This window comes from Hyperolius riggenbachi, chromosome 2 (assembly GCF_040937935.1).
Source record: "Hyperolius riggenbachi isolate aHypRig1 chromosome 2, aHypRig1.pri, whole genome shotgun sequence".
Classification (NCBI taxonomy): domain Eukaryota; kingdom Metazoa; phylum Chordata; class Amphibia; order Anura; family Hyperoliidae; genus Hyperolius; species Hyperolius riggenbachi.
Genome location: NC_090647.1, coordinates 129,443,550 through 129,461,924, shown reverse-complemented (window position 1 = coordinate 129,461,924; position 18,375 = coordinate 129,443,550).

Sequence of the window (18,375 nt, the reverse complement as noted above, 5' to 3'; positions counted from 1 at the left end):
AGCAATAACTTTATCACTACTTATGACACATAGCTGAAATATACAGTGGCTTGCAAAAGTATTTGACCCCCTTGAAGTTTTCCACATTTTGTCACATTACTGCCACAAACATGAATCAATTTTATTGGAATTCCACGTGAAAGACCAATACAAAGTGGTGTACACGTGAGAAGTTTTTACAAATAAATAACAGCAAAGTGGGGTGTGCGTAATTATTCAGCCCCCTGAGTCAATACTTTGTAGAACCACCTTTTGCTGCAATTACAGCTGCCAGTCTTTTAGGTTATGACTCTAACAGCTTTGTACATATAGAGACTGAAATCCTTGCCCATTCTTCTTTCCAAAACAGCTCCAGCTCAGTCAGATTAGATGGACAGCGTTTGTGAACAGCAGTTTTCAGATCTTGCCACAGATTCTCGATTGGATTTAGATCTAGAGTTTGACTGGGCCATTCTAAAACATGGATATGTTTTGTTTTAAACCATTCCATTGTTGCCCTGGCTTTATGTTTAGGGTCATTGTCCTGCTGGAAGGTGAACCTCCGCCCCAGTCTCAAGTCTTTTGCAGACTCCAAGAGGTTTTCTTCTAAGATTGCCCTGTATTTGGCTCCATCCATCTTCCCATCAACTCTGACCAGCTTCCCTGCCCGTGCTGAAGAGAAGCACCCCCAGAGCATGATGCTGCCACCACCATATTTGACAGTGGGGATGGTGTGTTCAGAGTGATGTGCAGTGTTAGCTTTCTGCCACACATAGCGTTTTGCATTTTGGCCAAAAAATTCCATTTTAGTCTCATCTGACCAGAGCACCTTCTTCCACATGTTTACTGTGTCTCCCACATGGCTTGTGGCAAACTGCAAACGGGACTACTTATGCTTTTCTGTTAACAATGGCTTTCTTCTTGCCACTCTTCCATAAAGGCTAACTTTGTGCAGTGCACGACTAATAGTTGACCTATGGACAGATTCCCCCACCTGAGCTGTAGATCTCCGCAGCTTGTCCCGAGTCATCATGGGCCTCTTGACTGCATTTCTGATCAGCACTCTCCTTGTTCGGCCTGTGAGTTTAGGTGGACGGCCTTGTCTTGATAGGTTTACAGTTGTGCCATACTCCTTCCATTTCTGAATGATCGCTTGAACCGTGGGATGTTCAAGGCTTTGGACATCTTTTTGTAGCCTAAGCCTGCTTTAAATTTTTCAATAACTTTATCCCTGACCTGTCTGGTGTGTTATTTGGACTTCATGGTGTTGTTGCTCCCAATATTCTCTTAGACAACCTCTGAGGCCGTCACAGAGCAGCTGTATTTGTACTGACATTAGATTACACACAGGTGCACTCTATTTAGTCATTACCACTCATCAGGCAATGTCTATGGACAACTTACTGCACTCAGACCAAAGGGGGCTGAATAATTACGCACACCCCACTTTGCAGTTATTGATTTGTAAAAAATGTTTAGAATCATGTATGATTTTCGTTCCACTTCTCACGTGTACACCACTTTGTATTGGTCTTTCAAGTGGAATTCCAATAAAATTGATTCATGTTTGTGGCAGTTATGTGACAAAATGTGGAAAACTTCAAGGGGGCCGAATACTTTTGCAAGCCACTGTATATTGTTTTTCTCAAGACAAACTAGGCTTTCATTTTATGGCATTTTTTCCCTCAAACAATTTTGTTTTCGATGCATTGTAATGGGAAAAACTAGAAAAAATTTAAAACACACATTATTTATCATTTTTACCAATTCCAGTTTTGAAATAAAAAGCGCTACTGTAGATAAAAAAAACTCACATTTTGTTTGGCTATTCCTACTGTTTATCAAAAAAATTAGATTATGTTCCTGTCAATTTATGGTGACGATAATGATGGTGATTCTGAAATAAGGCTAGAGTGTGTATTTTTCACTATGAACTGAGAAAATAAAGGTATTTTTAATGGTAAAAATTAGTCTTATTAGCTCAGGGAACATATACTCCTTTTCACCAATTAGTGCTGCATCAGATAGTGCTGGAAGTGTGAACAGGAGCAAGCCCAATCCTGCAGAGCACTGCTTGATGTATGTGAAGTCACAGAGGACCTAGATATACTGTAGTGGTGGATAAAGTGGTTAAGAAGGCAAATTGCATTGGTTATTGCCCGTAGTGATGCCCTAAAGCTTGAGCTCATTCTTTATGGTCAACATTTATTGCAAGTGTGTATGCATGTTAACGGTAGCTTCTCTAGATTTACCCCTAGAATATTATTTTCTATATTATTGTGTTGTCTCAAACAAAACAATTTAATGTTTACCAGCTGGGAGAAGTTATTTGAATAAAAAAGTTGGCAATCAATGGGGAAGGAGGAAGATCCTTAAGTACTGGAGACTCAGACTACTGAAGGCTTTTCAAAACAGAAGCTTTACAGGTTCTGCTGAGTTTGTCCAAGAGTGGCTTTGCGCAACAGAACTGTATCATTTGGATGGCTTTTTGTTCTATTTATATTATGGATTATGAAGGGGTGCAGAAGTGGAAAAGCCATGTGTATTGTGGGAAGGAGTGGTGTCAGCCAATCGCTTTCTCTCTAGTGTTTGACTGTGGAGGTAAGTATGGCTTTGAAAAGCAGACTCAGGGCAGCGAATAACCTGGTAAGGTTAGTGTCCATGGTCTGGCCCCGTAAGAATCCTCCCCGAGGAGCATTCTCCTTGGCAGTGGCGTAGCTAAGGAGCAATGGGCCCCGTTGCAAGTTTTACATTGGGCCCCCCCAAGCACTTTATACTTAACAATTGATACGGCGCACCAAAACCGGCCAAGAACATCCACAGTGTCAGAGGTGCAAGAAGGGGATAGGGATCAGTTTGTTAACAATTACTAATATTTAAAGCATCTATAGAAGTGATTATTAAAGGACACCCGAGGCGAAAATAAGCTAATGAAATATACAATTGTATCTATCTTACCTCTCCTAAAAATTACTTTTTAAGATATTCCACGGTTTTATTTCATGTTTAAATCTACTTTTTAAGTTTTCAACTGTTTTATTGTTTTTGCTTAATGACACATTCATTGAAGTATGCCAGAGCTAAAAGCTATGAACTATTGACCCCTTTTATCTCTTTCCTGCTCTCAGAAGCCATTTTTTGCTAGGAAAGTGTTTTATAGTTGGAATTTCTTATCAGTGAGGGTCACACTGTAGTCACTTCCTGTCTTCTTGAGTCAGGACTGAGTCAGCCACACATACCTGATATTTAACTCTTTGAGGCAAAGAAAGAAACAAAGGAATGCAGCATGGTTTGTTATTTGTGTGCTAGGCACTGTACATACCCATGTCTATCTCATCATGTCACATGTTACCTCGGGTATCCTTTAACAGCACAGGACCAATAGACAGCTAAGACTGCAGATGACGGAGGGCCCTACGGGACCCCTCTAACCCAAGGACCCCAGTGCGGTCACAACCTCTACATCCCGTATTGCTACGTCATGGCTCCTTGGTCAGTTTTATAGAGCGATGAAAATCGACCTCAGGTTGGATTCTTGTTGGTCCAGACTGTAGCCCCAGCGGGCCGTTCAAGGATGATTTGCCAGGGCTCCCAGTATTACAGTGCCAGAGCGCCAGCATAGAGCAGTGGGGTGATGGATATTCGCTATGGTGCCAGCGCTGTGAACACAGATAGCAGCGGTGTCCTGAGTGCCCAGCTGTGCTGCCCTGAGGAGAGATGTCCAGATTTAATTGACATGGTTATCCTGGTGCACATCTAGCATAGTGCTACTTGTATGTGTGTTTCTGTAAGAACACGTAAATCCACCTTTGCCCCCAAAGCATCAGACTACAATTACTAGAAGCTGTCAGTTATTAGTCACCCCTTTCTTTGTTAAGGGAAGGCGGTGAGTCTTTGGAATGATTTCTATTTTGGAGCAAAGCTCATGTGACTCATTGTGGCGATACAAACTGTGAATTTAAGACATCAGTTGTTACTGTAAACCAAAACTAGAATCCACTAATCTTACATACACTGCATTTTTAAGCAACATTCTCGGGTGACTTTATGCAGGCTTTTACTGTGCTTAATGGAAATGTAATTGCAGATATTCACAGTGTTAGAGTAATCCTCAGGGAGGATACCGACTAATATTGAGAAGTGACATTAATTTATTTACAAAAATGCATCACGGTTTTAATCCTTAAATGGAATTATAGGAATTTTTTTCACAGGTGTTTTGCTCATTAGATTTGATACTAAAATGCATAAAACACTAATAACTAATATCTTTTTACTTTTTATTAGGAAAATATAAAACATTACAAATGAATGTTGAAATATTGAAGCGCCAACTGCTGGTTTGTCTGGCAAGGTTGATAACTAGGAAAATAATCTGTTTTTATGCTGTGCAGTAAAGATGTATCATCTTTATTTAGTGTTACTCCATAGTGTACAATGGGGATTAAATATCATTTATCAAATCAAGATACAGCTGCTGTGTTATCAGAGAGCTGTTAACAGTAAACAAAGATTATTTTTAGTATGCGATATCAAAATGAACACAAAAAAAAAGTTTACATCTTCATGAATATGGGTTAAGGAAGCTTTACATTCTGTGTGGTTCCCAGCATAGAACTGCCTTTACATATAGTATATCTATGGAGCATCTATGCTAGAGGAATAAATGCACGATAAACCCCCACTGCCAAGAGAAAGAGAGGTTTTAAGAACCTGAGGTGTCATAAAGTAAAAAAAAAAGTGAATAATGACCTAAGGAGAGGGCCCTCTCTAGTGCAAGGAAGCTATGGCTCGGGAGCCAGATGTGGCTGTTTTTATGGCTACATCTTTCTCTCACATACAAATCAGTAGGGGTTGATTCACTAAGCTACACTGCTCAAGCAGCACAGCTTTGTGTGGCAGTGCAAATAAACATTTCAAAGTAGGCATGCTACTGCCGTAGCATGCAGTACAAACTTATTCGTGCTAGCCCAAAACGAATGGCTGCTCCAATTGTTCCACTCTGGACCCTGTCAGGTCCAGTGATTTTGCAGGACGAGATCCCCGCACTTTGATTGGCCCAATAGGCTGTCTGTCACTTGAATTGCGGGGATCTCGTCCTATGAAGTGAATCAACTCCCAAGTCAGCTAGCTAATTGTACAAGGTGTTAGTCAGTATTTCTCCTGTCTGGCTCTCAGGGAGCCACTTGTGCATGAGCGGCTCTATGGTACTGCGCAGGCGTGACCATGCTTATGTGGGTGCAGCGGGCTGTGCTTGTGCCAGAAGAGAAACGTGGCCCTGATGTTAAGGAGGGTAAAGGTCAGTGGCGGGGGACCAGTAGACAGTGTAGGAAGCCTCTACAGCAGGGGTCAGGAACCTTTTTGACTGAGAGAGCCATAAATGCCACATATTTTAAAATGTAATTCCGTGAGAGCCATGCAATATGTTTCAACCTGGCACAGTGTGCATGCGCAGCAGAGGGCTTGCGTCCCTTTTGCCATGATGATGTGTATACAGTTGATCCTCCGGGCAGCAGAAGTGTCAGACACGTCTTCAGCTTTTCTTGGGTTTCAGCAACATCAGCAATTTCCCTGAGAGCCAGACAGCGACTAACAGCTTGTACAATTAGCTGACTTGGGGATTGATTCACATTGTAGGACGAGACCCCCGTACTTTGGCCCAATGGGCTGACTGTTAAGTGATAGGCAGCCTATTGGGCCAATCAAAGTACAGGGATCTCGCTACACAGTAGTACTAGGCAGCTTTTCGGCCCCCTGTTCACTCACCCCCCCCCCCATCCCGAAAGCAGTTTTAGTTTGTGGGTCTCCTTATTATGTAGTTAACAAAAAAGCTTGCAATATAAAACTTATATAAATCTTGTAATAAAATCTTAAACCTAGCATCTAACTGTACAGTTTATAAAACCTTAAGACATGAAAGAAAGGTGATGAAAGTATGGATGATGAAAAGTAAAGAGAGGAAGTTAGGTTAGTAGAAACATGAGCTGATAACAGGACCCGCCAGTGCAAAAGAAATATGTTGGAACTAAATATGGAAAGGTCATTGCCCTCTGGAACGGGGCCAAAGTTTGCGAAAGATATAGTATTAGTATACACCATTTCCAATTCACAGCTTGCAGCGTGTACAAAGATACGTGCTTGACATCCGCAATAGCGTCCTGTACCTGCGGTGACACGTGAAAGGATACGCGTGGCGGCCCACCGTGGTGGCAAAAATGAAACTAGCTGGCGGCAGGGGACCAGAGGATCTGTCAGTGACTTTGAAGGCACAGGATGGCTGCAGGGGGCTAGTATAAGCGGCCCCCTTTGATCTGAGTGCAGTCAGTTGCCTATAGACATTGCCTGATGAGTGCTAATGACTAAATAGAGTGCACCTGTTTGTAATCTAATGTCAGTACAAATACAGCTGCTCTGTGTGGGCCTCAGATGTTGTCTAAGAGAATATTGGGAGCAACAACACCGTGAAGTCCAAAGAACACACCAGACAGGTCAGGGATCAAGTTATTAAGAAATTTAAAGCATGCTTAGGCTACAAAAAGATTTCCAAAGCCTTGAACATCCCACAAAGCACTGTTCAAGCGATCATTCAGAAATGGAAGGAGTATGGCACAACTGTAAACCTACCAAGACAAGGCCATCCACCTAAACTCACAGGCCGAACAAGGAGAGCGCTGATCAGAAATGCAGTCAAGAGGCGCATGGTGACTCTGGACTAGCTGCAGAGATCTACAGCTCAGGTGGGAGAATCTGTCCATAGGACAACTATTAGTCATGCACTGTACAAAGTTGGCCTTTATGGAAGAGTGGCAAGAAGAAAGGCATTGTTAACAGAAAAGCATAAGAAGTCCTGTTTGCAGTTTGCCACAAGCCCTGTGGGGGACACAGCAACCATGTGGAAGTAGGTGCTCTGGTCAGATGAGACCAAAATGGAACTTTTTGGCCAAAATGCAAAACGCTATGTGTGGCAGAAAACTAACACTGCACATCACTCTGAACACACCACCCCCACTGTCAAATATGGTGGTGGAAGCATCATGCTCAGGGGGTGCATCTCTTCAGCAGGGACAGGGAAGCTGGTCAGAGTTGATGGGAAGATGGATGGAGCCAAATACAGGGCAAACTTGGAAGAAAACCTCTTGGAGTCTGCAAAAGACTTGAGACTGGGGTGGAGGTTCACCTTCCAGCAGGACAATGACCCTAAACATAAAGCCAGGGCAACAATGGAATGGTTTAAAACAAAACATATCTATGTGTTAGAATGGCCTAATCAAAGTCCAGATCTAAATCCAATCGAGAATCTGTGGCAAGATCTGAAAACTGCTGTTCACAACGCTGTCCATCTAATCTGACTGAGCTGGAGCTGTTTTGCAAAGAAGAATGGGCAAGGATTTCAGTCTCTAGATGTGCAAAGCTGGTAGAGACATACCCTAAAAGACTGGCAGCTGTAATTGCAGCAAAAGGTGGTTCTACAAAGTATTGACTCAGGGGGCCGAATAATTACGCACATCCCACTTTGCAGTTATTTATTTGTAAAAAATGTTTGGAATGATGTATGATTTTCGATCCACTTCTCACGTGTACACCACTTTGTATTGGTCTTTCACGTGGAATTCCAATAAAATTGATGCATGTTTGTGGCAGTAATGTGACAAAATGTGGAAAACTTCAAGGGAGCCGAATACTTTTGCAACCCACTGTAAGTGAAACTCATTTTTATACATGGGTTTAGCTTCCCTTTAATATATGGGCTTTTCCATAGGATGAACTGTGTGACTAACTCGCATGGTCTATATTGCTAGTATTATGTGTATGTATTTATTGTACTTACGTGTCAGGTGAAATCCAATATGTTGTTTTTAACTGTTACTTTTTTATTTATGGGTAGTCTTGGCTAATTGGCGTCCATGCTTCTATTCGTGCAATCGCTTTTTGATATTTGAATAAAATTGAACTTTATACCTTTAAAACACTCTTTCTGTGAAGTTTCTGGTTGGATTCTACTTACACACGCATTTCCCCTGTTCTTCTTCCCCGTTTCTACCCTGTAAGGAAATGGACTAGTCCAAAACCTGTCACATCTGTCAGATTCTTACTGTCTACTGTAAGGCTGGATTCACAGTGGTCCAATGCATAACGCACGGGTTATAATGATTGTGAACTGCAATGAAGACTGGTCATAGACTTTAAAGTGTACCTGAGACGGCGGGATTTAAAAAATTATTCATACCAGGAGCTTCCCTCAGCCCCCTCCAGGCTGGTCGCTCCCTCATTGTCCTTCTGTGCTGCCTGCATCCTCAACAATTCAGCCCCGACAGTCCTTCAGTCAGTGTCAACTGGCACAGTCCGGCTGCGGCCAGGTCATGCACACGCAGTCCCACGCGACCGGGTCCCACATGCGCAGTATGCCCCAGAACAGAGGAGTTTGCAGACAAATTGCGGAGGATCCAGGCAGCGTAGGAGGACGGCGAGGGAGCGATCAGCCTGGAGGGGGCTGGAAGTAGCTCCAGATAAGATAATTGGCTTCCCCCTAAAATTGGCCCTACCATATAACTATTGCAGGGATTAGATTGTGAGCCCCTCAGCGGGACAGTTAAGTGACAATATACTGTGGAAAAAGTCTGCGCTATACAAGTAATAAATAATAATAATAAATAATAATGTCTACTCCAAGTTGTTAATGAGTGTTTTGAACTTGAAGGGTTGTAGCCAGTCATAGTGAACTGAATGCTGTCACAATAAAGTAAGTGTACTTTTATTTCCAAGCACGTACAGCAGCACCTTTTATTTTTGTACGATTAGTTTTGGTAAACAGCACACGGTGACAGGTCCTCTTCAAGTAGTGTACAATTTTGAAGGTTGGTCGCTCATTTAATAAATTCTGGTACACATTATCTCAGGTTTACTTTAAGCATTATGGAAAAGAGTTCCAATCTAAAAATCTTTCTTAATGGAAGCCCTCAAAAATACATAAACTTTAAATACAAAAATAACAATGGTAGGATAGCCACAACATACAATTTGCAACTAAAGCTTTACTCACTGCAGCCCCCAATTGCGCTCTGCCTGGTAGATCGACTCGGCTGAGCAGTGGTAAGTGCATTGTTCTCCCCACCCACTCCCTCCTCCAGCATAGCAAAATAATGTGTCTCTGTCCCGTACAGCCTCGGCCCTGCACAAGTTCTGATCCCTCTTCGGCAACAGTCCTCGGACATGTGTACAAAGCTTACATATCAGTGTATTTTGCTTTAGGCTTGTCAAAACTGACAATCTCTAAGGCCTCATTCACACCTAAAATCAAAGACGCAAACGCAAGCGGTTTACATTTTTCTTGGCTTTTTTCTCCTGTCGCTCCACTGCACGGTTTTGTAATTCACTCCCTGACGCATGTCAGGAAGTAAACACTTTGACCCGGAAAAAAATAAATACAATATATTTATTCTAAAAAACGTGAACGCAATCACCGCATAAAACGGTTTTGTGAGCGTCTAGCACTCTTCCTATACCTTCAATTATAGCAAAAACGCCCTAAAAATGGTACAGGCACCGCTTTGCTGAACGCACAGCACAAGAACCGCGCTGATATGAATCTTCTCATAGAGATTTATTGCACAAGAGTTTTGTGGGCGATTTTGAAAATCGCCTGCGCTTGAAAAAAGGCCAAAAACGCCCCTAGTGTGAACGAGCCCTAAAGATGAAAGAAACTTTTCAGGACGTTGTAGATTGCACTGAGCATGAAGCTTTCTGCTCCTCTTCATAGGACAGCACCTACTGCCTGACAGAGGCCAGCATACGTCTGCCTAGGCATGTACTATAGCTGAGCAGGCTGAAGACTAATAAATCATACTTTGCAATACCTAGATATTACTATTAGCTACTGTCTATACAAGCTCTAGATTTTCATTATAGCTTACACAATGCCATAGGAAAGATTGAGGCTAGTTGCTGCTCAGTTCAGCCTGGAGGATTTGTAGCAGAGGCACTCATTCTGATGGAAGCTGAACATTTGTTGCATGTTGAATTATTTGTATTTAGGTTTCACTGGTCATGTTACATAAGGAATTCTGCTTCTCAAAATGCCACATGTTCAAACAAGCTCTGATGCAACAGTGCAGGAACGTTGCTGTATGAATTACGTGAAGCTACTCACACTCCTACCACTAGGTGCATGTAAGTCATCAAGAAACACTTTAGAAAGTGACCCTGGACTTGATTTAGTAAAGGAAACCAGAGCTCACGCACATAAAAAGACTTATACATACTGTAACTGAGGCTTCCTCCAGCCCCATCCGCTTGGATCGCTCCCACGCCGCCGTCCTCCGCTGCCTGCAGCTCCGGTATCGGGTCCCGTCACTGCCGTCAGTCGGACTGACTCCGACTGGCGGAAGTATGGGGACCCGACACTGGAGTTGTAGGCAGCAGAGGACGGCGGTGTGGGAGCTGAAGGAAGCCTCAGGTATGTATAAGTCTTTTAATGTTTGTGAGCTCTGGTTTCCTTTAAGCTGTGCTGCTAAAGCAGTGCAACTTAAATTCAGCAGCACAAGTAAAAAATCCGCGTGCGCACGCTACATGCGGCAGTGCTGCAGTGTGTGTGTTCCTAAGTTATGCACGCTCCTTTAATTGACGCGCATTGGCATGTGATCCCCGCACTTTGTTTGGCCCAATTGCTGCCCGTCACACAGAGCATACTATGTAGGGCATTTCTGTAAGCCCGCCTGAACCACCATTGGGGCCAATAGCAGCGCAGTACTAGGATACTGGCGGTTCTGGATCGGGCAATGATCCTGTCACTTACATGCACACGGTGCGTTTTTTTTTCTTTTTTTTTTATTAGATGCGATCATTGCATCACATCACAGCATATGATTTAAAATAAACAACAAACAGCATAGGATGACACTGCTTTAGCGCTTTGCTGATCGCTGGAGATTGGCAAACTAAGTGCAATCGCTCATTGGGCTTGATTCACTAAACCGTTATAAGTGATATCACGGGCACGCTAGCGTTTTGCGTATGTTATACCGCGCATAATGTTTTTCGCGCGCAAAAACATTACGCGCATAATAATACACGCAAAACGCTACTGCTACCTGTGATATCAGTTATCAAGGTTTAGTGAATCAAGCCCATAGTGTGAACCAGCCCTTAGGCATATTTCCCATGAGCAGCTGAAAGCAGCAATTTTACCGCCTGTCTGCTGCTCCTATCTACCAGCTGGGGGCTTGCTAGCACTTGGCATGGGTGGTGGACAGGCGGCCCCCCCATGTAGCTGCATCTTAGCACAGTGGTTGCTATTCACAGGCGAGACACCACCAGGTAACGCCGCGTGTCAAACGTGACATGCATGAAATTACCGAATGCTGCCATACGGCTGCCACTGCATGTAATTACAGCCAAATGGAGCTTGTGGCAGGCAGCCAGATGGCTGAACTGCTCGACCAGCAAGCAGTTCAGCCGTCCATGAAAAAGAGGCCTTAGATAATAGATAATCTGCAGGGTTGCCTTGCAGACAATCTACCCAGGGGATGCCTTGTTATTTCCTTCTATGGGTTCTGTTACTTGGAAACAAGGCTGGGACAAGGTTCTCCAAGACTAGAGGCTAGAGAGATTCAAAAGTGCAACCCACCCCCTGCTGCCATTGTGCCTGCCCCAGTCTAGTCAGATGTGCCTCATGTATTAGGTAAGTTGCTAGGATCCTAAGAGATCCGTGGCACTTTTGGGGACTCCAGCTTAAAAATGGGTGTGGCCATGCACCAGAATGTGGGTGTGGTCATGGGTGGAGCCAATTTTACATGAACTTAACAGCGGTCTAAGTAGGCCTGTCCAGCTAAATGTTGGATGAAGCCCCCTTTCCAGTAATACACAAAAGAAAAATAATGCAGCATATCTCATAAATAGGCAGCTTCAATTAAACATAGCTAAGCAGAGATACCTGGCTTCTTTGCTGGCTGGTCAAGCTTTCTGCTGAGTGGGCTGGCCTGCCGCCAGGTTATCTGGCAGTCCCCCCCTGTGGTGCCTCTATGGAGCATGCTGGGTGTTGTGTGGTGCCATGCTGGGTGCTGTGGTGCTTCTATGGCGAATGCTAAGTGCTGTTGTGCCAAGCTGGATGCTGTAGTGCCTCTATGGGGCATGCTAAGTGGTGTGCGGTGCCATGCTGGGTGTTGTGGTGACGACATGCTGGAAGCTGTGGTGCCTGGAGCCTCCATAGGGAGCATGCATCGTTGTGTGTGTCTTCACTGTTCCTCCCCTCAGTAGAGTAGCACAGGAGGAACTACTCATCTCCTCCATCTGCTCCCCAAGTCTGGAGACATCCTCTGTAGCTGGGGATTCTCCCCCTAGCATCCGAGAATCAGACACTGGAAGCTCTAGCGTCTGATTCAGTCCCAGACACTAGGGGTAGAAGGCCAGAAAAGAAAATATCTGGAGACCAGACCAAGTGGCTGAAGGTAAGTACTGCTGCCTGCTGCCTTACTTTGCCTTGAGGACATCCGGGCACCCCAGAAAAGATCAGGGACACGTGCCACTGATCTTTGGGGCTAGCATCGCCCCTGCTGGTGCCCCAGTATTATTAGGCAGCCCCTGACCCAGGTAAGATAGCAAAAAAGTACCCCCGGTGTTAGACAGCCCCGATTTTTAGGACCGCCGTAAACCGTAATGTAACAGCTATAGTGGCCCTCACTGTGTAATTTCGCTGCAATAGTGGAAGCCCGAATTGTAATAACAACAGTGTAATTCAGGCACCATTAGGAACCTACATCTATCAAGAAATAGAGTTTGCAGTGGGTGATAATTTAAAAGTTAGATAAGGGACCAGTTAGTGCAGGCAGAGGTGAAGCTGTCACTCAGCTTCACCCCTGCCCAAATTTACCCACGCCTATTTACCAGGTACGCCTCTCCATTACTTTAAGATTCTATGGAGGTCCATAGAACTTATAAGCAGTAGGCCGGCTGTTTCTGGAAAATCACACAAAATTAAAAATTGGGGGTCTTTGATTGCTGTCACCAGAGCCTCCATATTCTTGCTTTGCTACCATGAAAGAGTTGTAGCGTGAGCCATGTGTCTCAGTGGCACAAAAAGTTATTATTTTGAGCTGGAATTGGAAGGTCCTGTAAGAGAACAGAAAGCAAGCCGGTCTCTCCAGGCCAGTGTGGGGGCAATCAGAGGGTGAAGTATATAAGTACACAATGCAGTACAACATGTGTGGTGGGAGGGCACATGACAACGGGAAACACGGAAGTGCAGTTTCATTGTGATACTCAAACATTTTAGATTCACTGTAGGATCCTTTACTGAGACGATACAAAGACACCGTTACAGAACAGGTCCCAGAGAGGGTGGGTGGGAATTGGGTGGGGGCAACAGGAGTCATCACCACCTGGAAATGGACCACCCAAGATTGTTCCCTGGATCTCTCACCTCTACAGCAAGTGTTTATTTCCTGCCCCACATGGGGGAACAATACTCACAGATTTTTGCCTCTAGAGAGAATATTTGGGATTCCTAGGCACATGGTTGTGCTAAATGGCATTACAAATATCAACAACAAAACATTTTGTAAAGCGCTTTTCTCCTCTAGGACCCAAAGAGCATAAGCTTGTCTCAGAACAGTACATAGTGATGTGTAGAGGGGAAAAAGTTATGTGATCATAAATGCCAGACTAAACAGGTGGCTAAGCTCAGTTTTGATTTAAACGTGTCCAGGGTTGGAGCTGTCTTGATCAAGTTTGGCAAGGCATTCCACCGGCTGGGGCAGCATGACAGAAAGCTCTGGCTCCAAAGGTTTTTAGTTGAACTCTGGGGGTGGTCAAGTTATTGGATCCTTTTGATCTGAGGTTGTGCGAGGTGTGATGCAGTTGCAACAAATTTTTCAGGTATACAGGGCCTAGGTCATGTAGGGGTTTGAACGTTAACATGCCAAATTTAAAAACGATCCTCCATTTTATGGGTAGCCAGTGTAGTGAGCAAAGGATTGGTGTTATGTGGCAATACTCCCCTGTATCCAGCACACTCCCTGAAGTTGAGCTACTCCCTCCTCGTTTTCCAGTGCTATTCATGATGGTCATGTATTGCGAGACAGCTAAATTCGGTGCAACAATGTGCTAGTTATTTGGGTGCCGCCATAGGCCATAATGTGAATTATGGCTATATCGGTGCATTGACTAATTTGGGGCGCCACCTACAGTCGAGGCACAAATGAGCAAAAAAAGGGTTATTTGGTTGCTGACATTAGCCAAAGCCTGAATTACGTGTACCCCCGAGTTGCTACAACTCAGTGGGGAAATATTGTTTTTACAATGGGCAGGAGTTTCAGCAGGCGCAGTCTTTTGGCTTCACCTTGCGCTCAGATTAGTCCATGGCATGTTTACATACAAGCCATGGGGAGAATAATGTCTTGCATTGTCAAGCTGATGCAAATGTGTTGAAATTTGTACACAGCCTGGAATTAGCTCCGTCCAAATCAGCAACAACTGAAAATAAATGAGTATCTTATTGACCATCCTTATTCCTGAGCCAGGAAATGCTGCAATCATACATACCTGGAGAGGGTAGGTAATGTGCTGGAAGGGAACTGACACTGGAGAAGAGTGAGTAGTCTGCACACTCTTTAACAATGTATTAAAATAAAAAGCCCGGTTTTGTGAGAGTAAACACCTACCATATAGAATTACAGGAAAATTAAGCATAAAAATAGCTCTTATTGAGTTGCCTTTCCCTACTGTTGAAATGAGAGAATCATTTCATTTCCTGGGAAAACTTGTGATCGCTGGCTGGGGATTTTTCTCCTGTGGTTTTGTATGTTCATCACCTCCAGGCATTCAATAGCAGTGACACATAAACATTCACAATGCAAGAGGAAACAAGTGACACAAGCAGAATGGCAGATTTTACCTTCTCTTCTATGCAGCATTGTAATCACTGCACTATAGGACTCATTCACCCTTTTATCATTATTTAGCATTTATATAGCACCAACATCTTCCCCAGCCCTTTACAGAGTACACATTCATGTCACTAACTGTCATGTGTAGTGTATGTATCATAGTCTGGGGTCAATTTAGGAGGAAGCCAGTTAACTTATTTGTATGTTTTGGGGATTTGGGAGGAAACTGGGGTGCCCAGAGGAAACCCATGCAGACACAGGGAGAACATACAAACTCCGTGGAGATAGTGCTCTAGCTGGGATTTGAAATGGAACTGCTGTCCACTACGCCACCGTGCCATGCCACAATGTGCAGTGCAGTACTCCACACCCCACATGGAAAGGGATTGTCTGGCGTTTCCACTGGTGTGCCACACTTCACGTCACACTCATGCAGAGACCCGCGATAAGTTCCATCAGGTGGTGGGTTTGTAAAGGTGCTCATTAACAATAGAATCCCACAGCCGATCGATCATTTCCATTTTTCAGAGTGACTTCATCGATTGGATTGGTTAGCGGGAATGTGCCCGTTAATAACCATGACTGACCAGGATTGTATTGTTAATGGGCAGCTGCTAATGACCTTCTCTGCCAAGAATTTAGTGTGTGTACAGCTCCCCCAATGCCAATCAACCGATGTTTTAGCCAGTGGTCAGCCCGGCAGACTGATTGCGTTGAGAGCACTCTTTTCCCTGCTCATCGTGTGACATCACTCGCCATTTTGTCGGCTCTCCTCCTCCCTGCATAGCAACAGAACACATCACTAGTCTAGAGGTTAGCGCCACTTCTGCAAAGAGTTCTGGCAGAGAAATGTCATCCATCACAGCCTTGTGTACTGTAAAGGATTGCAGAGATGTCGCAGAGCGGTCTGGCGGCGGGGCAGCTGTCTCCGCGTTCAGACCGGCGGTTTCCGCACAGCAGCATGCGTCTGGTTTGTCTGAGGCTTCTAGTGCACACAGATGGAGAGCTGGGAGGCAGGACCTTTATGCCAGGAGGAGAGGGATCAGCTGATCAGGTTGGTCAGCTGATCCCAGCGCAGACTGTCATTGGCTGAGTAGCGCTGGGTGGCGCTGAGGAGCGCTGCACTATATATAGATCTCGCTGGTCAGTCTCAGGTTGTCTGCCGTTGCAAATACATACGTGTGAGCACTCAGACCATAGTCAGATCCCACAGTGTGTTAGAACCTGGTGGACCTGGGAATTCACACTTAGCCAGATTACGCTTGTGTCATTACTGTGTTATACTTTAGACCAGTTCCAGGGTGTTGTGACCAAGGACCTCACACCCAAGCTTAGGAATACTGTGTCATTGCTGTGTTATACTTTAGACCAGTTCCAGGGTGTTGTGACCAAGGACCTCACACCCAAGCTTAGGAATACTGTGTCATTGCTGTGTTATACTTTAGACCAGTTCCAGGGTGTTGTGACCAAGGACCTCACACCCACGCTTAGGAATACTGTGTCATTGCTGTGTTATACTTTAGACCAGTTCTAGGGTGTTGTGACCGAGAACCTCACACCCAAGCTTAGGAATACTGTGTCATTGCTATGTTATACTTTAGACCAGTTCCTGGGTGTTGAGACCACGGATCTCACACTCTAGACTAGGCCTCTGCTTTATCTGTTATGACCAATTGCTCTCTCGACCTCTCTCCTGCTTTCTGATTCGGTACCTCTGCATATCTGCCTACCTGTTGCCAAACCCTGCCTGTACCTGGTTACCGAATCAGCCTTCTGTCTCTGTACCTTATCTGCTCGTGTGTTGCCGACCTGGCCTGGCCGACCCTTCTGGCTGTCACTCATACCTTGAGTGTTCAGTCTGTCTGTACTACCTGTGACACTACCCCGTCAAGTGTCAGGTAGCTGCAGAGACCTCCTGTTCCTCAGAGAGGCCTCTCGGCAGTCCAGTCGGGGGCTCTATCCCTTAGGAGTCCTTTGGCTGCAGTATAGTCTGATTCCCAGTATTTCAGGGAATCACTGGCTCGCAGGTTATCTCTATCCCCTTTCCTAGGAGATAATTCACACACAGCCAAGGGTCACCTGCTCCTCAGGTGGTCCATGCTCATTGTTATCGGCGTCTCCCGCCCCACGGGAGACAGCCTACTGTTGCACCAAAACACTTACACTTTATCAGGTGTCCAGAGGTTAGTCATACTTGTATTATTGGTGATTCTGCAGATCATCAATAATCGGGTATAATCTGTATTGTTGGTGATACTGCAGATCACACATAATCAGATTCTCTCTGTGTGCTGACACCAATCGTTACATGTACAAAGCGTTTGATGCCCTCCATATGTTTGTTTTTTACATATGTACTATGAGTCCCCAGGGAGAAAAGCGCTATATAAATATTATTGTTATTGTTATTTCCAGCTTCAAGTCTTTGCTATAAAGCAGTTTGCTTGACAGAACTTACATACGGTTGCATACAGGTTAATAGATGAGATAGGCTTTTCCTTTAAGATGGGCCTTTACTATTAAGCAAGGTTTAACCAGCTAACCCAACCAAAATATCTATAAAATAAGCACTGAAGGAGGAAAACCTGAATACACATTGGTCTCCTCCTGTTGCCGCACCTTCTCAGAGGGATAACTGTATCAAACTCAGATAATCCCCAGCCACAAAGTATTAAGCAGTTATATTTATATATAGTCTTAATAATAATAATCCTAACATTTGTATAGCGCTTTTCTCCTGTTGGACTCAAAGCACTCAAGAGATGCAGCCACTAAGGGCGCACTCAAGGGGCAACCCTGCAGTGTAGGGAGTCTTGCACAAGGACTTCTTACTGAATAGATACTGACCCTAGCCAGGATTCAAACCCTGGTCTCCCTCGTCAAAGGCAGGGCCCTTATCCAGTACGCTATGCGGCCACTTTTTTCATCTCCTGTTCCCATAACCACCAGAGTTCATGTTAAATTGAACCAACTCACTTAAGGTTAGATACATACCTATATAGCAAGAAGTTTTAAATCAGGATGATACCATTGATTGGCTAACTACAAATGAATAAGAATGAACAAGCTTTCGGCCTTGCAGCCTTCGTCAGGTTTACATCCTGTTAGTTTGCAAGCTGGTGGTACAGACAGCTTATATACATGCAACATCAAAAGGGAAAACAGATTTTTTTTTAAGCATAAATACATCATGAAGATGCTACAGCCTTCCAGGTCTATATAGGTAACAACCATGCTTTAAAGGGGAACTGAAGTAAGAGGTATATGGAGGCTGCCATGTTTATGTCCTTTTAATCAATACCAGTTGCCTGGCAGCCCTGCTGGTCTATTTCTCTGCAGTAGTATCTGAATAACACCAGAAACAAGCATGCAGCTAGTCTAGTCTTGTCAGATCTGACTTTAAAGTCAGAAACACCTGATCTGCTGCATGCTTGTTCAGGGGCTATGGCTAATAGTATTAGAGGCAGAGGATCAGCAGGGCAGCCAGGCAACTGGTATTGCTTAAAAGGAAATAAAC